Source organism: Mirounga leonina, unplaced genomic scaffold, assembly GCF_011800145.1.
Source record: "Mirounga leonina isolate KUSES-001 unplaced genomic scaffold, KU_Mleo_1.0 Mir_180, whole genome shotgun sequence".
Classification (NCBI taxonomy): domain Eukaryota; kingdom Metazoa; phylum Chordata; class Mammalia; order Carnivora; family Phocidae; genus Mirounga; species Mirounga leonina.
In genome coordinates, this window is record NW_023270469.1 from 8921919 (window position 1) to 8943793 (window position 21875).

General features: G+C 40.8%; 1 protein-coding gene across 2 annotated transcripts in view; it reads right to left on the minus strand.

Moving 5' to 3' along the window:
- WWOX (WW domain containing oxidoreductase) overlaps positions 1-21875 on the minus strand; it is a 980179-nt gene that overhangs the window by 324143 nt on the left and 634161 nt on the right. The gene's annotated exons all lie outside the window — the stretch shown is intronic.

Sequence of the window (21875 nt, forward strand, 5' to 3'; positions counted from 1 at the left end):
CACACACGCACACACACACACAGAGGAATATTATTCAGCCATAAAAAATGAGGGGATCCTACCATTTGTGACAACATGGAGGGACCTGGAAAACATTATGCTAAGTGACATAAGTCAGAGACAAATAGTATATAATCTCACTTAAGTGTAGACTAAACAAATGAGCAAGAAAAGCAACCTCATAGAAATAGACCAAACTTGTGGTTACCAGAGGTGAAGAGTCAAGAAAGGGGGGGTTGGGGAAGGTGGTCAAAGTACAAATTTCTAGGTAGAAGATAAGTAAGTTGTAGGGATATAATGTACAACACAGTGACTACAGCTTATACTCCAGTAAAGTTGTTAAGAGAGTAAATCCTAAGAATTCTCATCACAAGGAGAATTTCTTTTCCCCTTTTTTCTTTTTATTATATGTATATAAGAAAATGAATGTTAGCTAATACTATTGCAGTGACCATTGCAATATATGTAAATCAAACCATCATGCTGAATGCCTTAAATTGAGACAGTGATGCATGCCAATTATTTCTCAATAAAACCCCCCAAAAAACCTGAATGCCACATCAACAATTTAGTAACAAATCAAGCTTTGTTTTGCCGTCTATGATGTCATGAAATGATTACCGTATTATATATTTAATACTATATTATTTATCAGTGACCATTTATTACATTAAAATATAAGGAATCACTGAAAAAAAAAAGTTTCCCCCTTCATCTTCTGCCATACGTGAGACATTAATGTATTGAGATATCCCTCTGGAAATTGCAAAAACTATTTACATATATTCTCTGGTCTACCAAATCGCAACTTGCTCAAATAAATCAGACATCGAGCCTCTGGTTTCTGTGAATTTTGGTTAGCAGAACTCTGTTGGAAATCATATCCAATATATTTTTCACAATCTGCCCATAATTAGTTTCACTGGGAAAACTGTGAAGAACTATTTTGCTGCTTTTAAATTCATAATTTTGGTTCAAGAGCCCAGAATAAGATGTTTAGACAGAGTGAAAACTATTTTCTAACAAATCAATATTAATTTATCTGACTGTTATGGTCTCAGGAGCCAAAAAGTGTTCTTATACTGAGCTGACAGGAAAGATTTTATCCCGACCAAATGTTATTCAAATATTTATAAGACTGGATAATTTAGTAAAGAAAATACAGATGGAAGAAGGCAGGAGTATTTTTTTTTTCAGTGCTCCTTTCCCATTTGCAAATGACAAGAACTATAAAAAATGGTACAGAATGATTAGTGATACCCACCCCCCGACCACCAAAACCAAGAGTGAGCTCCTTGAAGAGTTAGTTGACCATGTAGTATACTCCATACACTGGAGGAGATCTTGAGGCATTTCGGCGTTGCCATGACACTTGTCTTTGCAGCATGGATACCATTTGGGTCAAGAACCAAACACTGCTGTGGGAGGAGTAACCCAACGACATGGGTAACAGCCAGATGACCTGGCAGAGTCTCTGCAGGTGTGAATTGAGACTGGGAACAAACAGCAGAGAAAGAAATTAAATGTAATGAGTATGCTTTACATTCATTCCCTTATTTGATTCTCCCAACTGCTGTCGGATAAGATTTTCTGTGTGTTTGTGAACTTTTTCTTGGAGTAAAATATACACTCAAAAAAAAAAAAAAAAAAAGCACAAAACATATGTGAGTCACTAAATGTATTTTCACAAACTGAACACACTCAGCCCCCCCGATCAAGAAACCGAATATGAGCAACGTCTGAGAGCCCACCTCATGTCCCCATCCAGCCCCTACCTATGACTTTAATATGCAAAGAGCTTGCTTTTTTTCCTGAACTTAACTATAAATGGAGTCAGGGAGGATGCGCTCTCCTGCATCTGCCTTCTTTCTGTCAACATCGTGTTCGTGAGATTAATCTGTGGGTTTTGTTGCAGCTCATTTCTGCTCATCAGCGTGGAGGGTCCCATTGTGTGAACGGACCATGATCTATTTGTCCCTTCTACCGCTGGTAGACATTGTGTAGTTTACAATTCTGAGTCATACTCAATGCTGCTGTACCCATCCTCATACTTGTCTTTTGGTGAACACAGAGTGGAACTGCCAGGTGACCAGATATGCTAATGCTCAGTTCTATGTAGATACTGTTAACAAGTCTTCCCACATGATCATACCGTTATGTTTTATTGTGAGGTAAGTGGGTCTCTTACCCAGGAGCTATAAAATGGGGAGACTAATATTGTCTTGGCTGCCTAGATATGCTTGTGAAGGGCTTTAAACACTAATATACCATGCATACATTAGGAAGTGTTGGCCTTATGACATTTATTTTTAACAGTAAAAAAGAAATCACAGATAAAACGAAGAATGCTATTGACTGCCAGTTCTTCCTAATTCCAGAAAAAAAGACTTATATCCACAGAGGTACTATAGAAACCATCTGAGCAATAGAACCATTTTGGGGTAGAAAAGCCACAAGAAAAATCAATGATCATTCTATTACTTCTTGAGTGATTAATGGAGATCTGGCATATCATGTACAAGTACTTTCTATCTAGGTTCCACATCATGGAACTAGCAAGAATGCAATGCAATATAACAAAAATGCTCAACATGGAGTCTTCATTAGGCTTGGTCACAAAGCTGGACAGTCATTCCCTGAAGGACATGGACTATTCCCCTTGTGCCTAGCAAATAACAGGCACAGGTACACCAAAGTGTTTATTGAATAAATATTTAATTTTCCAGTCTAAATGGGTTAGAAACTTTGATCTTCTTATTTTCCTTGAAAATATATTCTGATCAAAACCTATACACCAGTTTTTGAGAAGTTCTGTTCTTCAAGAAAAACCTGGCTAAGTCAGACTGCAACATTTTTCAGATTTTGCCTGGGCGTAGTGGTGAGTATATTGTCAAAATTTGTACAAGACGATCAAGGGGCCTGAAGAGAAAACACCAAATGAGAAGGAGTTCAGAAAAACAGAAATAGGGTTTTATAAATACTTCTGAGCAGGTGTCATACGTGAGAAGGTGGGCCAGTTCTCTGAATTGGGAACTGATCTCAACTTAAAAAACACACTCCCATGTTGGGAGAAACATTGTCTTTCCACTCTCAATATATCAAGTTCTTTGAAATCCTCCTCTCCCAATGGTGGTGTTGTCAAAAAAACAGCGGCTCACACTTAAGTGAACTCTCGGATGGACCTCCGGCAAGAGCACATCAGCAAGTTAGGCAAGCGAATTCCCTTGCCAGTAATAAATAAGGAGCAAAGGGAATGAAGATGGACATTTTGGCTGGATTCCAAGTGAGAAAACCTGCCTATCCACCTTCAAAATGATGCAAGATTGCAGTTTGTTTAATGTTCATCTTATGTGCTTAATTACTGATAGTGCTTGACTAATTATTTCTTGTTTTGTAGGCTATTTAAACAGAGAAGGAAGGCAGCTACATACTTTTGTATATGGAATGAGGATTTGTAACTCATTTTTGTAATCGCATGATTCCCAGAGGGCTTCATTACAAACACGAAAGAAAACAGGATGCTAAAAGCAGGTGACAGTCTAATTTCCACAGGTACGGGTTAAAGCAGCAGAGTGAAGTAATGGAAAATAAAATAAAAAATAGCCTTTAGATGTTTCCAACCATGTAAAGTGTTTTCATGTTAATAAGAGAGAAAACTGCAAATACAGCAAAGTCACCTCCGTTTGGTGCTGGCGTCTTTTCTGACGCCCGATTTGATCCAACATTTCTGGAAGATTATGAAATAAGCCATAAAATAGACCCTGGTTTTCTAACTCACAAAAACAAGTGGGGCGCCTGGGTGGCTCAGTCCTTAAGCGTCTGCCTTCGGCTCAGGTCATGATCCCAGGGTCCTGGGATCAAGCCCCGCGTCGGGCTCCCTGTTCCGCGGGAAGCCTGCTTCTCCCTCTCCCACTCCCCCTGCTTGTGTTCCCTCTCCCGCTGTCTCTGTCTCTGTCAAGTAAATAAATAAAATCTTTAAAAAAAAAACCAAAAAAACCAAAAAAACAAGTGTGTGGCAGGCTGCATATGGCACCATAAACTTGGGTTATCCTCTCTATTTTCACCCTTTTACTGTATCAACATTTTCATATAAATTCTTGGTCCGCTGAAACCATTGCACAAGATTTCCAAATGTTTAGAAAAAAATAAAAGGCTTAGCTAAATAATAATACAAGAGACCCTAGAGATTCCAGGTTGTTAGAAATTACATATAGGCATGAGCACGACAGTGTTGCCTCCTGAACAGAAAGTGGGTTTAGGGGTCATGTGATCCATCACGATTATGTCCAGGATGGTATTAGATGTTCAGGGCCATGGGAGGAGATCCTGAAATATCATGAGCCATAACCTGCTCTTAAAGCATCAAGAGACTAGTTGGGAATTTGAAATAAGATAATTGAAAGAACAGCAGTACCACCACTGTGGTTGTCATCACAACAGGGCCCCCACTGATCAAGTCCCCGCAGAGTCTCAAACTGAGATGACACTTCACATATCCCCACACGGTTGTACCAAACTGCCAGGGAAGTGCTGTGGGCCCTTTTCCAGGGCAAGGAGACTGAGGTCTGTGTCCTTGAAGGGCATGCTCCTTACACTCAACCTCCTTGATTTTCCTCCCTGGGTTTTCCCACCTGAACAAAAACTTAGGATTACAGAAGTTAGAACTTGTTGCCGGTATATTTCTAGAAAGCAATTTCAGGAACATAGTTGGGTAGAAGCCAGAGTGCTGGGTATTAGAGGGAAGGGGAATATCAAAGCAATTAAGGAGTAAGATTGATAACATTTACTGAATCCTTACATGCACCAAGCAAGGTGCTACATTCTTTACACGTATTATCCCAAGTCCTCATGGTGCCCTTATGAAATAGATGTTAATAAAAATCACAATAGTAGCTAACATTTCAGCTAGAGTGCTTCAGAGAATGAACTAAGCCCTTTAGATGTATTCTTTCATCTGATCCTCCTCCAAAACCCTCCAACATGGTTACGATTGCTATTACCCCCAATAAGTAGAGCAGTAAACAGAGGCTTAGAGAAGTTCATTTGCCCCAGATGTTGTGACAAGCTATTCAAGGGCAGAGTCAGGGATTGAACCCAGGGGCTTCCTGCAAAGCACACACTTCTCAATGCCATGCCAGGCCACCACCTAGAATGCGCTTCTACTTACGGCAACTCAGACAGGTTAAGTCGTCTGTCCACAGTCACACAGCTAATGAGTTGTGGCTCAGGATTCCTTTCCTCGATCTGCCCTCCTGAACATCATGCCACATCACCTCCTCAAATAAGGAAGCTCTCAAGAGTCAGGCAATGAGATCCAAAACCCCAGTGGATACTTCTTGAGCCAGTAGAAGGAATACTAAGATATCTAGAGAGGGCAGCTTCCTCTCTGTTGACAGAAACAAGTGACAAGGGATCTTCGGGAGCCTATTAAAAACATCCAATTTATTGGACATCTAAGAAGCAGACGAGAAGAATCTGGAATGGAACAGAACTGGTTTTAAGTCCCTCCCATTCAGTTGATTATCTTCAGGATCTTATGCAAGACACTTAACTTTTGGGGCTGTTTTGCTAGCTGCAAAACGTGTAACAAACTACCTGTGTTGCTGTGGTAGAGTGAGTTGGATAGTATCTACCCTGGGATATTTCTGGATTCACTTATTCAACAAATGTTTCTTAACTGTCTCTCACGTGCCGAGCACTCTTCTAGGCCATGGTGAGCAAAACATAAAAATCTCATGAACTTACATTCTGGAGGGCAGGAGAATAAATGAAACCCTCATGTATCTCTATATCGACATCTACATGATGTACTAAGAAATATAAAGCAGGGGAAGGGAGTGCAGGGGTCAGGAGGCAGGTGCCATTTTAGAACAAGTGATGAGGAAAGACTTCACTGAGGAAGTGACTTTTTTTTTTTAAAAGATTTTATTTATTTATTTGTCAGAGAGAGAGCACAAGCAGAGGGAGCAGGAAAGGTAGATGCAGGCTCCCCATTGAGCAGGGAGCCTGACGTGGGGCTCAAACCCAGAACCCAGGAATACCGACCTGAGCCGAAGGCAGACGCTTAACTGACTGAGCCACCCAGGCGCCCCAGGAAGTGACTTTTGATCAAAGCTCTGAATTGAGAGGAACAGCCCATGGCACTATATAAGAATATTCCAGGCGGAGGGAAATGCAGAAGCAAAGCCCCAGGGACAGTGGCACACCTGGTACCTTTAAGGAATGGCTAAAAGAAGGATGAGAGAAAAGAAGGTGGAGACAGGTCAGAGGGAGGAGGCAGGGAGGTCAGAGGGAGGAGGCAGGGAGGTCAGAGGGAGGAGGCAAACAGATCTGAGAGAGAAGGAGGGCAGGGCAGACATCAAGGCCCTTGTAACCTGTTGTGAAGACTTTGTCTTTTAATTGCCCTGAAATGGGATATAATGAACAAAATCCTAGATGGATAAAGTAGGACTAACTTTTTTGGCTTCCTCCCTCATTTGGGTAAATCAGAAGACGAAGGAAATGTCCAAATGCAAGACTTTCTGCATTACTGAATCTGAGCTCATGACTTAGTCCGTGACCTGGGAGGGCTTTTAAGGAAAAGTATTTGTTTCTAGAAGAGGTATTTAAATGTCCTGGGGCTCTTCGAACCATCAGAAATAGGAACCACTTAAGTTAACAGGCAAAGTAATAAGACTGTACAGAGGAAACTCACATTTTCATACTTTATGCCTTAATTTTAAGTAGCGTTACAAGATTTCCTGTAGGAATTCAGAGTGTTATCTTATTTTATGCCCCAAACTAGAAAGAGCATTCCACTGGGTTTGCCAAGCTGTTAAGATGAAAATATCTGTTTGAGCACAGCATAATAGATGAGGTGTTTAAGGCATTTTCCTTTAGATTTTTGGTTAATCTTCTTTTAGTTAATTTTCTGAGATAAAATCCAGTTATAAATAACCTGAGGGTACCCTAACTGGGCTGTTCTGAGAATGGCAAATCTTTAATAGCCAGAACTTCTGCCTTTTAGAGATCTCTTGGGGGAAGTGGTTCTTTGAAAATTATCCAAAGCAAAGTCAGTCGAAAGCATTAACAAATTAAAGAGTGGGAAAGAAAGAAGAAAAAGGTGAATGTGAAAACTTCTTTGACGTTCGCAAGATGGCAGGTCTTACCCTTGAAAATCCTTTTATTATTTTTTTTTTCATAAAGAGTCAAACATTCAAAATCTATTTGTTGATTACAACAGAGAGTTGGTGAGTTTCTATCACAGCAGAGTAAGGGGAAATGTGCCCTTTTTACAAAAGGACAGTACAGAACCCAGAGTACAGGAGAGAGCCATCATAAATAGCCATTATTTAGACTGGGGTGCGAAGGGTATCATCTTGAAAGAAGAAGTTTTAGAACTGCCTTTAAAGATAGCTGGTGGAAGAAGGGAGAGGGGAAAAAAGAAACAACCTTAAGTGTTCTACGTTATTACAATGTAAACCAAAACTTATAAAAGGATTATAAGGTAGGATGCGCAGGGAAGTCATGTAAACTAGTTGAAATATGAATACTTCCTCAGCACAAAAGAGGGTATGTTGGCTGCCATCCATCTGTAGTGTATATATTATCATGGAGTCTGTTTATAAAAATAAGAGAGGGTGGGAGGCCCAAAGTGGGCATAACTGAAAACAAAACCAATCTGTAGGACTAGAGAAGACAGAGTGATTATTCCTAGATACTCATAGGCTAGACAATACCAGGGGTAAGAAATGGAACAAGCTTCTACAAAGCAATAAGAGGGGGGGAGAATCTTTAAAAAAAAAAAAAAATGAATAAGATGCTCTAGAAACCTATAAGTCAATAACCCTGTCACCAGTTGCAGGATTATCCAGGACATGCAGAGACTGCGCTGACAAGCAAGCTGAGCGGGTATACAGAGTTGTAATCGAGCAGGAAATTGCCACTGTGGCTTAGGAAACCCAAGTCTTGCTTATGGGTTTGCCTGCATCATCCTAAGCTTCTATAAAAGGTGGCCGGTGCAATGTACTGGGATTCTGAGGATACCCACCTTGAGATAAGGAATATGAAGAGTCAGGAGGATGGCCAAAGTGAATTCTATATAGTCAGGAAAGAGACAGGGAAAAAAAAAGATGAAATAATAACCAAAACACCCTCTCCCCTTAATGTAAAGCCTGTCAAATTGAGTTGGTGGGTTGTTTTTTGTTTTTGTTTTTGTTTTTTTTTTATCTCAGCCAAGCAGATCTGACACTTGAAAATTAGAGAAATACTAATTTGGAATAGACACAAGCAGACTCTCATATACTGGGAGGATAATAAATGGAGAGAATGGCTTACAAAGCAAGACTGTTGTCACTGAGACCAGCAGGCTGAGGTCTTTAACAGAAACCTATTACTTGATTTACCAAGAGCAATGGAGCCCTCAAAAAGTGGTGAACACAGAACAATGAAATTAGAGCTGCCTCTTCCTCCAGAAGGTCTTCTGAGCTGCTTAATATCATGCAATCTTCCACCAGCCCTGAATTCAAGCTAGAGAAGTGAATGGTGGCCCCATACCCTCTTTAGAGCCCACGGAGTCTGCTGGGCAGGAAGACAGCATGTTTGAACCATCTCATTGGAAATTAATAATGTCCTTAGAAGTGTGGGGCAGGGGAGACTCCTTTAAGAGGTCAACTCTTGAAAGGCTTTCATGGAGTGGAAAGCCACTGGCACAGAGACACATGGTTGAATCTATGTGCTTAAATGGGGCTCTTGACCTAACTGACGTGTCTAAGGGATCCTTGACCAGGTCCTTTAGGGAGGTCCAATGGAAATCACTTCTAGTCTTGAGATTTGACTAAATGCACACCCATGTAGGAGACCTACTTAGAAGGGGATGCTTGGAACGGATGAGCAGATGTTTTATTATCCCACAATTACCTTCCTGAATTATTACATTTAGTGGGGGGAAAAGAGAAGAAAAATTCTTTTGTGTCCATACACACTGAAGACATTTCAAATTTTCTCCATTAGCCACTGCTAATGTCTATCAGTCACTTGCCATCTGACCCTAAGTGGAAAGCATCCAGACGCCTCTTGCCATTAATAAGATGGAGTTTTCTCGCAAACCAGGTACTGTTGCAGGCCCTGGGCAGGCCTCTGCTCAGGCCCAGAGAGCTTCCATGATGTACCGGAAATGACCCAGTTGGTAGACAACAGAACCAGGACTGCAATACAGGACAGTAACACTCTAAAGCTTTAGCAAATGCCATTGTTTCTCTCTGCTCTGCTTTACTCAGCCCCCTGCTCTCCCCAGATCATGTCTCTTCAGGCTTCAGCTGTCCATTCAGATGCCTCATCCAAGCCCCATTTCCTGACAGCCAGGTATCCTTCCTTATGCCCTCATGGAGTCCCTTTACCTTTTGAACACATAGAATACTTACTGCTGTGGGTAGTGGCACCAGAAGGTAGGTTCAGTAGCAACTGGGATCCTCTCTGTGATTGTCCCATCAGATATATTCCCACTGCCTAACCACAGGGGCTGGCAAAGGCAGGGAACCCTCCGAACATCCTAAGTGAATGGATATCTCCCAAAAGCCAAGTTTGTGTAATTGGCTGAACAAGTTAGGTTTCTATCACTTCTGCTAGGTAGTAAATATTTGTGCCACTAAAACAAAAACAAAAACAAAACAGTGTAAGGAGACAGTAAATTTGAAGGGTGATGACCATAACTCTGATAATGAGAGCTATTCCCTTCTTGATTCCAAGTTAGGAGCCACAGGTCAGTAACTAATGGTATTCAAATCTCTTTACCTGCAATAATAGCTTTTGGAATCTTTTTTTTTTTTTAATGGAAGTATAATATACATGCAAAGTACACATATAATAAGTGAATATCTCCAATTTTTCACAAACTGAATATATCCCATGTAGCTAAGACTCAGTTCAGGAGACAGAAGAGGACCAGCACAGGAGCACGTGATAAATATGGACTCTTTTGTAACAACCAAGATGGTGGCTTTGGAGGATGAAGAATGAGGAGCTCAGGCAGCGACGGGGGACAGTGTGTCTGTAGCCTCCAGCATTGGCTCCAAGGAAATGAGATGTAAGAGAATGAGAAAAAGAAAATAGGAAAAATGGGAACTTACTGAATTCCTACCGTGAGCACCATGGTATTTTCATTAATGCTCATTTTAACACACACACACACACACACACACACACACACACGAAAACTGAGGCTCAGAGAAGTTAATGCACTGGCCCAAGGCCACAGATATCAGGTCTGTGTGACACCACAGTCTCGTTATTCCCGCTCTAATTAACTGTCTCACCTTTAAACTTCTTTCACCTTCGAGCTTCTCTTTTAAGCCCCTTCTTGAAACAGGCGGGCTATTTTCATAATGACAATATTAATAAGAGCTTTAATAATACAATGGCTGAGTGTTTGCTCTGCAGCAGGCATTTTTCCTCCATTATTTCATTATCCCCACTTCATGTATGAGGAGACTGAGGCTTGGAGAATTTAAGCAATGAGGCAATTTTGCCAAGCTCTTAACCACGCGCAGTGATGGAACTGGGGGTCCAGCCCAGGCAGCCTGACTCTGGGGGCTACCCTGTGACCATGATGAATAGAAAGCTTGCCCTGTTTTCCGTTTTAATTCCTCACCAGAGAGGACATGCAACAGAGCGTCTTAGAGCACAGAGGCTCGTGGGAAGGGTCGACAGAGAAGACTCCTTCTTGCCAGCTGGCCTTTGAAGAACGGCATTCTGGGAAAAGGCTGCCAGGCCACAGCCAGGGTCTCTGCAGGACCTGACTGGAAAGAGACAGGCCGAGGGGCCTGAAAGCACTGATCTGGGCAGCCTGGTAATAGCCATTTTTCTAGAGCCTGCCTCCTGAGCCCTTTCCTGGTCAGCCTCAATTTGGGTTGAAGTGGGACTGTCGCCACAGGTAGAGTCATCCAAGGGTGAACTGGCTCCTTCAAGGCAGGTGTCACGAGTGGCTTACAGGACTCACCGCGGACCACCCAGGTGCAGAAGCATCGGAATCTGTGGGCGGACACAGTGCTGAGCTGAACCAAAGCCTGCACCAAGTGCTTAGTTGTCCCCCTGGTGCTTTGCGAATGTCACAAAGCTTTCATTCAGGCGTCCAGGCTCAAGCTCATCTGCCCCACGCCCCGCCCCCCCACCTCCCCCTCCTGCTGCGGTGACAAGGTCATTCAGGAAGTTCAGCAGTGCATACAGGTTGCAAGAACAAGGACAAAGACACGGGGGAAGAGATCCCCTTCTCTCTTCCTGTCTCATGACAACAGTTGGGTTATTATTCCTGGCTGCCTCATTTAAAAAAATAAAAAGCCCCAGGAATGTTGAAAATGATGAGATTCACTGTAGAAATGCCATTTGTTCATTCATTCGATATTTGACAAATATTCACTGAGTTGCTTCTATGTGCAGTTGGGGGTAATGTTTTTCATTGTTTTATCTCAAAATTAATTTCCCTGAAGAATTAACCATAACTAGGAGTCTATGGGACCCTGGCTGGTGGGACACTTGAGACTTTTGAGGTTACAATTAGGCAGAATCAGGCAGACAGTTTCAGATTTAAAAGCACTGATTAGGTTGGTGGGATGAAGAGGGAAGAAGAAGGAACATTACATATTTAAAAGATCAGATTTTTGTTTGAAGCTCACAGAAAAATGAATACTGAATCGTTAAGTCTGTTCTGACCTTCATCATGATGGTAAGTCATTCAACCCTGGACCTCAGTATTCCCATCTGTAAAATGGGAAGGTCAAAGGAAGTATCCTTTAATGGGCTCCTATGACTCTAAAATTTGAAAAGCTTATGATTCTGAATTTATAGATAGCTTTCCTTATAGGTAAAGCTACATGTTTTCATATACATCTATCCCTTTAATTAAAAAATGTTGTTATACATATAGAATATGGACTTTTTTGCATGAGATACAGGTTTCTGAAATACTGAAAAAATTTTTATTTCAAAATTAGTGAAATGTATTAACACCACATCTACTGTTTCAAAAAATTAATATTCTTTTTAATGTTATTTTAATAAAATTAAAAATATGGATGTTTAAAACTTTTTTTTAAAAAAAAGCAAATGATTCTTAGAATGGACAGGAATGATGCAATTTCATACATTTAGTCAAAGAGGAACAGGGTCATTGTCATCAAACAGAACAGAAATCAGAGTCCTGGATGCATAGACAGAGAGTCTTGAGGAAGCCTATATCACCTGCCATCCAGAAAGCCTCTGGTTTAAGAGAAGTACTGGGGTCCCCCCTCCCTGTTGGATGTTGAAGCCATGCCCTGTCAATGCAGAGACTTGGTGTCATATATGGACAGGTGACAGACACTTTGATCAATGTTTTGTCGTTGACATAACAAGTCCCCTGGAGGACTGGAAGACAGATACATCCAGGACACTTTGATGTGTGTCACTCAGCTTTTAAAACCTTAAGCCCACATAAACACAGATTCCTATGATGGCAATGTCAATGGCAAATGCCATGTTCTCCAAAAGTGGTGGCCCCTGACTTATTTGGACAAGAGAACCTGTAAGATGGAAATACACATACACGCACAAACTCATTCTAAAGCAAAATGGTGAGTGTCTCCTCCCCTGGGTTTTGGCTCTGCTAAGAGTCCATCTGGAGGCACTTCCTAGTGCTCTTCAGAGAATAAGAAGCTACAACTGAGCAGCACACGTTAATCTAAACCAGAGTAGGAGACGCATTCAAAATAGGCCACCGCCCCTCACATCCCCCAAATACAGCAGAATCGGTAATCTAGCATGACATCCTTTCCCAAAGAGCACATGTGCCACTTCAAAATCCCTTTCAATATACCACTTCCACTGGCCATGTAAGTGGACCAGACTTGAGTCATGAAATGAATTCTACTTTGCATCCTTCATCTCAATTGTTACTGGGTAAGGTGGGAGGGAAGGGTGTGCGTGCTTCCTGGGTACAGACTTATGTTGATGTCTATAGTCCAGGCAATTGTCAAATAAGGACGTAACCTGTGAAAAACCGGTAACAGTACGGAGACTTCGTGGCTTGGATGTTTGGGTGAATGGGCACAATTGGGAGCTACTGAAGATTGTCCAAACCAACCCCTGGTCTTTCCTGGAGATCCTTCCAACCCTAGAGTGCCTTCATCCCAAACAGGGTGCTGGGGTGGAGCTCTGTTGTAACTGGCTTCCTCAAGACCAAGAAGGCTGTAGTCCACAGGACCTCTAGAGTCTGTGGGGTCTTAATAAGACAGCTGATGGTTGACTGAAATCTCTACATAATTTTAATTATCTATACTAACATATAGATAATTATCATCTAAACTTATGTAAAGAAATAAAAATGTTTACAGCGACTCTGAGTGATAGAATTATGGGTCATTTTTATTTTCTTCCTTTAAAAACTGGTTTTGTTTTCTTGACTTTTTAGAAATCATTTGTGCGTGTATACATGTATGTGTAGGTTTGTCTTGCTAGAAAAGAAAAAAGAAGTGCACATTTCTTGGAGATGCAAAGAATGAGAGAACCAGGTTCTACACACGCTAGAATGGCTATAGCTCTTTCCTCCCTGCCCCAGCAGAGTTCTAATGGTCACTACTTGAGGGTGTGGAACACGAAAATTGGGGGTGTATGCAGTGTGCCATGAATGTCTGCATGTGCATCCCTCAGCTATCATTCATTCCAGCCCTCCTTCTCCTCCTTAGTCTCAGAGTCAGTCCTGCTCAACTGGACACAGGAGCAGAATTTGGCCCATTAAATACATTTAGTGAAAATCTTCCTATATCCTTTTAGCTACTGGCTCAGATAGCTGGCTCAATGGCCCTAGGGGTCATTTTTTTAATGACTTCACTGAAGTATAATCTTCGCAACACACAATTTAACCATTGTAAGTGGTTTGATGATTTTTAGTAAATTTATATAGCTCTGTGACCCTCACCACAGTGTAATCTTAGAATATTTTCATCAACCCCAAAAGTTGAATTTCAAGATCAAAAGCCCATTTTCAGTCAATCCTCCCATTCATTCCCAGCCCTGCTTTTTTGTCTCTGTAGTTTGACCTTTTCTAGAAATTCTGTATAAATATTATCATACGATATGTGGTCTTTGTGACTAGCTTCTCTCACTGAGCATAATGATTTTGAGGTTCACCCATGTTATTAAATGTATCAGTAATTAGTTCCTTTTTATGGCTGAGTAGTAGCCCTTGTACAGCCACAATTGTTCATCCATCCACCATCTGATGGACATTAGGGTTGTTTCCAGCGTTTGGCTATCTGAATAATGCTGCTATGAACATTTATGTACAAGCCTTTGTGTGGACATAGGTTTCCATTTGTCTTGGGTGAATTATTAGGAGTGGAATGGCCAAGTCATATTATATGTGTACATTTACCTTTTTAAGAAACTGGCAAGAAGTTATTCAAAGTGGTTGTGCCATGTTCCATTCCTACTAACAGTGGATGAGAGTTCCAGTTCATCCACTCCCTTGCAATTCTGGGTCTGGTCATTCCTGCTGATTAGGGCCATCCTAGTGGACGTGTAGTGGTCTGGACCTCATTTGACAATGGCAATAAAAAGATGAGAAATGACCCCAGATTAGCAATTTGAGAAACTTGGTTCTACAACTATTAGTTCAGAGTCTACCAGCTCTAAAACTTGAAGTAACTCATTTCAGTTCTCTGAGTCTCAGTTTCCCTATCTGTAAATTGGAAACCATAATAGCTACAGATTATAAAGAGGCACTGAGACAGTATGTGTCAAGGACTGCACCAAACCTCTAACTCATTTCTAGAACGAAGAGTATATCAATGAATATGAAAATATTTGGGGATGGCATTCTTTTTTTTTTTTTTTTAACCAAACAAAGATGTCCACTCAGTTTTCTTTTGTACCTAAAATTCTTGTTTTATCCCCTCTGAGCAGTATAAAAGGAAGACAATTTGCAATTTTCTTTGTTTCACCCTCTCCATGTTTCTTGACATTGACCCTTCTCATCACTAAGCATTCTGAGTGAGCCAAGTATGCAATGGAATGAGCCCTTCTTCAGTTGTGAACATTTACTCAAGCCCTCTTCCTTGCTGAGCCAAGAGTCAAGAAGACTACATCCAGCTTGCAGTAGGAGTCTTTATGACACAACACAGATCTGAAGCCTTTTGGCTGTACATTTATGCAGCCCATGGCCAGGGGACAGACTGGAATCTTTAGAACAAAGAAAGACTTAGCTTAGCGTCTGAGTGTAGTCATCTACTGACCTTACTATTTGAAGAGAAACATGAACCGCCATGATTTGGATATGGTCCTACCTTGAGGTACATTACATACTGCTCCCACTTCCCTGGGTACCTCATGGCTGGGAACAGTGTATCGCTGGTTGATTGCCAATGCCCTTGACCTGCATGCTCTGCCATTTTCTCAGGAAAATAATGCTAAGTTGCAAGCCAGGGCCACAAAAACACCGCCAAGAGCCGACCAGCTCACAAGGGATACACGAGTAGCTTGGTGGCCCTGAACACTTAAGTGATTTTGTTCCCCTTCCAATTTCCTGTGGTACATTAACTTTTATTGATAGCTCACAGCTTCAGCAACTGGTCTTGATTTTACTAACCTGAAGGACAGAGGAACAAGGGGCACCCACACAGCTGACGTGCAAGAAAAAAATAGCATGGAACGTCTTGATCAGTCTTTTTTTTCCTTTCTTCCTTTTTTTTCCCCCTTGCTACAGCTTTCCTTTGATGAGAGAGTCACAGTCATTGCAGGTTACTCATGTCTCAGTCCCTCCAAAGGGAGGGAGGCTGAAACGACCATTTACAAATCTGCCTGTGGTTCTCTCAGCAGACTCTTGGAGGCACAGCAGAGCATGTGTGAAACTGCAGGGCTCTGACTTACGTGACAGCTCTGAAGACTGACAGAACGATGCCTGGGTGTTTTTATAATACAGGTATCAAACAAAAGTTCAGCCAGGAGACAGACGGAGAAATCTATGTCATGGACGACAGAGAGACCCATTTTATCACTGCTTTCAAGAGCCTAACACTTCCAACTAGAATCTGTATCTTGGAGCAACCTGGTGTGTTTTTGCCTCATGGAAGCTTCAAACGGAGTAACTGTGTTTTCCTTTCTCCATAGCATGTTATCAGCTTTAGCTTTAAAAAAAAAAAGTAGTAAAAGCACAACAATAGTACATAAGATTTATTGAGTGCCTGCTACAGGCCACACACAGTTCTTTGCACCTTATATATCTTGCTTTGATTCATCCATATGGCAACCTTAGGAAGCATACATGCGTATTGTCATTTCCTAGCAAAGGAAATTGAGGTTCAGGAGGCATCTGCAAATTGTCAAAATCTTCAGCCAGAAAGAGGAAGAGTCAAGATTTGAATCGAAGTCAAGGGATAAAACTAACTGCATCCTATATCCAACTCCCAAACACACCTCCACATGAATATGTACACAATCCACACCACTTCACGATGTATGGTGTTTAACATATGAAAACGTTAGTTTGAGAGGAACACCAACACAACTCTGTTTTTATTCAACCAAGATTTACTGATCATCTACTATGTGTCAGACTCTGTGCTAATAATCTCATCCTCTGCAATGTTCAGAGGTCTACGTAGATGACAGGAAAGTGACCTCATGCCGCCACACGAATGGGGAGGTCCAGGAACAGGTGTTGTGGCAAAGATGTCACAGAGTATTGCCGGGTCTGTTCTTTCCAAGTCAAGATCAAATTAGTATTCTTCCTTCTATTTTTATCCTGAGGTCCTGAGGGGTGTGACAACTTCTATTCCTCAAGTGAAAAGGCTCCAGTTTGCACCATCTTCAAACACATTACATCAAAAATCAGTAAGAGGGTTCTCTGATAAGCTAAACATAGAATTATCATATGACCCGGCAATTCTACTCCTAGGTATATATCCAAAAGAACTGAAAATAGGTGTTCAAGTAAAAAATTGCACACAAATGTGCAGGGCAGCTCTATTCACAATAGTCAAAGGGTAAAAACAGCACAAATGTCCATCAGCAGATGAATGGATAAACAAGTTGTTTGGAATATCATGCAGCCTTACAAGAAATGAGATACTGACAAATGCAAGAGTGTCAAAAGCAACATGTTAAGTGAAAGAACCCAGATATGACAGGCCATATATTCGATAACAATTGTAGGAGACGGACGTATCTTTTGGAGGGCCACCATTCTACCCCTTAGAACCACTAGCTAAATAAGGGATTATTTATGGAGCAAAAGGAAACGAATACAGTGACCATTTATTCATTTATGCCTTTGTTGGTTTATTGAGGGCCTGATGTGTGCAAGGCACTATGCTGGGCCCCAGGGACAAAGAGTAAATAAAACAGACTTAACCTCTTCCTGCATAGAGCTTGTAGTCAGGAGATTCGCTCTTAGGCCCTCCTCACAAAAGGCAGCCACCACGCTGAAAGTTCCCTAGCACTAATGATGGTTTCAAGCACCAATACTACATCATCAGAGGCCAAAGGGCCCTTAGAGAATCTGATGAAAGACAGGGATCCTTTCTCAGGAAAGTGTAAACATAATATAAAGTTGCACATTATTTCAGAGGATTCTAGGGCACCTAGGGGCCTTTCTTCAAGGTCCATCATTAAGAATACTTGGCTTAGGGTGCCTGGGTGGCTCAGTTGGTTAAGCGACTGCCTTCGGCTCAGGTCATGATCCCGGAGTCCCGGGATCGAGTCCCGCATCGGGCTCCCTCCTCGGCAGGGAGTCTGCTTCTCCCTCTGACCCTCCTCCCTCTCATGCTCTCTGTATCTCATTCTCTCTGTCTCGAATAAATAAATAAAATCTTTAAAAAAAAAAAAAGAATACTTGGCTTAGAGATTCTTGAGATGTCTCTTTGATAAAGAAACCTACCAAGGGGAATATGTACTTGGGAGTATCTACCCATTATTTCCAAACTAAATCTTACTCAACATCATCACTGTGATGGTGGCTAATTTTATGTGTCAACTTGACTAAAGCACATGCTGCCTGGCATTTGGTTAAACATTATTTCTGGGTATGTCTGTGAGGGCGTTTCTGGTTGACATTAATATTTGAGCACACCCACTGAGTAAAGCAGATTATCCCCCCACCCCCAGTGTGGGTGTGCCTCATCCAATCTGTTGAAGGCTGGACTAGAATAAAAGGTAGAGGAAGGAGAATATTGTTCTCTCTGCCTCATTGTCTTTGAACTGGCATATCTATCTTCTCCTGCTCTCAGACTCAAACTTGGACCTGAACCTATAACATTGACTCTCCTGCCTTTCAGGCCTTCAGAACTATACCATTAGCTCTCCAGGGTCTGGACTTCTTGGCCTCCATAATTGTGTGACCTAATTTCCAGTAATTCTCATTATTATTATATATGTACGTGAGTATGTGTGTGTATACACACACATCCCCTATTGGTTCTATTACTCTGGGGAACCCTGACTAATACACTAACAAATACCAACAAGAGCCAAATTGTTCTCAAAACATTACTCCCAGAAAGAGATTCTAGTCTTGTGCTAGGTGTTACAACTTTGACTTGAAAACATGGAAATGTGGAAACATGGTGCATTTCATTTATTTCCTTCTTTACTTATTTCAGCAATTCCAGATTCTTTTAAGGAGAGGAAGTATTCAACCAAGTCTTGGAAAACCAAAGAAAAAAACAAAACAAAACAAAACAAAACAAATCCAAACCCTGGGGATTCAAACAACAGTTAAAAAAAAAAAGTGTCATTTATAATATTTAGGGGACAACTGGAAATAGGATCCTTCAGTGGATATTTAATCATATTAAAAATATGCATTATTTTGGGGGTATGATAATGATATTGTATGTATGTATGTATGTATGTATGTATGTATCTATCTATCTATCTATCTATCTATCTATCTATGTTGGGAGAGCTCTTACTTTATAGTGAGTCATAATAAAATATCTAAAGACACAGAGATGTAATGGCTTTGATTTGCTTCTGTGAAATACTGGACGTGGGGAAAGTGGACATGGACGGAGCTAAAGCAAGACTGGCCACATGTGATAGTCACTGAAGCTAGGTGATGGGGTGATTGGGGCTAATTATACTCTGTCATCTTCTGTAAACGTTTGTACCTTTTCAGAAGTAGATAAGTAAATGGATGGCAGGAGCCAAAAATAATTCTTAACACAATACAAATAAATTAATAGAGATAGAAAGATAGATAATTAGATGATAGATAAAGCCAGGTAGAAAAATCTTCCCTGAACACTCTAGGATGGGTCACTATAACTGCCTCATTTTAGCTGGTTTCCAGACATTTCTCATAAATGGACATCCATATATTTGACAGTGTGGCAGAGAATTAAAGAATACATATTTGGCAGCACTGACAGGAAGAACATACCTTTTTAGCCTGCGTCACTATCTGAAATTTATGATATATTGATGTTTTGTTTATTGCCTTTCTTCCTCATGATACCATAAGCTCTACAAAGGTACACATTTTTCTTTTTTAGCCATGCCTTTACCTTTCAGAACAATGCCTGGCACCTGATAGGTGTTCCGTTTGGGTTTTAGTTTGTTTGTTTGTTTCCTTTTTTGAATGGCAGACAATTTGTGTAAATGAATGAATCTAAGTCTAACTCACGGTGACCTCACTGAATGCCCACCATCCCTTAGTTAGGTCTTATGGGAAACGTGGAAAAGTAGTGTGCCCAGGACAGAAATTGTACAAATGAAGGGTCCAAAATGTGGGAGTTCTTCAATTACTTTCACAAAACTATTCATTCATTCATTCATTCCATGCAATGAATGAGGGAAAAAGAAAATTTACTGAGCACACTATGGTGGCGTGGACACACTATAGTGTCACAGAAATAACAGCACAGGATGAATACGCATTTGGTGAAAATCTCTCTGGTGATGAAGTTTACATTTTAGGATATGAGGATGGAGTAAGGCTGGGGCTACTGCAGAGCCCACAATTCTAGCCAAGGATTTATGTATTTGGTAATAATGCTAATATATGGCTGGGAATGCATCACAATTTCTTTTTTTGAGAATTAACTGAAAAATTTATTTGTGGAAATGCTATTTATCTAAGCCATTAGTGCTGTCTGCTACAGCTGTCAGGATATGTCACCAAATTCATTAAGTTCATTATGATTTCTCATTCAAGCAAGAGAAAAGTATGTTTACTTGGAGACCACCTATTTATAAGTAAGTGAAAACAGGAGATGTAAATACTGCCTTTAAAATGCAAGGAGGAAAGTTTCGATGTGACATCGCATTAAACTGTTCCCATACTGGTTTCCTTCCTTTGGAAATAACTCTCAAGGTCTATCCTCTGAGAAGAACTATCCTTTGAGAAGAACTATCTATAACTACCAAGTTCCATTTGCCAGCTATTTTATCCTCTGACACAGGAGACTACGGACACATCTCTGAGGATGGTATCACTCCCCCATTCTTCCAACCTAATGGAATCACAGAGGATCATGAGTTTTAATGACTGACACATAAAATGTTGAACGCTAAGGTAATTTCCATAAAACCAAATCTATAGCGACAGAAAGGATCTGAAGTTTTACCAACAGCAACTGGCCCTCCGGAACGGGTCCTAATGATAAAAACTGAGCTTTAACACATTCCAGTTTTAATTAATTTTTAATACAAAAAAAAAAGCTTTCCTTTCCACCACAAGACCCACTTCTTCCTGGTGAGATTCCCAAAGGGATGCCTGCTCTTTTCTGGAAGGCATCACTCTTCTAATTAATTAGAAATTGTGGGGGGTAGGAGAGGGGGGCAGGGGTGGAAACCAGCAGGGGGTGAGAGAATCAAATTCATTCCTGCCTTCTCCACTTCCCTTTTCCCCAGCCTCAGCCGCAGCTCTCTCTTTGGAAACAAACAGTTGAAATCAGTTGAATGGATTCCAGGCCAGGTCATCTTGCTTCTCTGCAAGGCTGGCCTGGTTTCTGTGTCTCAGACTGGGACACCTTGTGGGGTCCTGCCTCCCAGGGCTACCTCATCAGTGAGGTAGTTAGCTCCTTTGCCCTTTTTTTCTAATCTCAAAAACAGAACATACTGATGGGGAAAAACATTCAAACAGAACGACATAAAGAAAAAAAACAAAGAAAAAAATTAAGTTCCCTCTTCCACAAAATCTTCCCATCTCTCATGCTTCCTGTTAAGGAGTTATCACTATTAACAGTTAATGCCTATCATTACAATCTCAGATCACATGATAAGCATATGCAAATACATTCAAAAATAAACATTCAGGTGCATGCATAGCTTTCTTTAAAAAAAAAGAAAGAAAACAGTCTAATAATACGGTATTGTTCTGATTTTGCTTTTCTTCACTCAGCATTACATCATGGGCAGCCTTTGTGTGTGTGTGTGTGTGTGTGTGCTGTGTGTATTCTGTAATATGTATATTTAGATCTATTTCTTTAATATCCATTTCTCTCTTTTTCATTCTCTCTTTGTATATAGTATTTAAAACTTTGGAAAAACTATAACTCAATTAAAAATTACTCTATTAGGGCGCCTGGGTGGCTCAGTTGGTTGGGCGACTGCCTTCGGCTCAGGTCATGATCCTGGAGTCCTGGGATCGAGTCCCGCATCGGGCTCCCTGCTCAGGGGAGAGCCTGCTTCTGCCTCTCTCTCTGCCTGCCTCTCTGCCTACTTGTGCTTTCTCTCTGTGTGTCAAATAAATAAATAAAATCTTTAAAAAAAAAAATTACTCTATTAATAGGAATTCAGAAGTCACGGGTTAAATAAATATGTGTATATATATGTATGTGTATATATATACTTACATAAATATGTAAGTATATTTACATGATTTACATATAAAAGATAGGTATATAAATATATTTACATACATATAT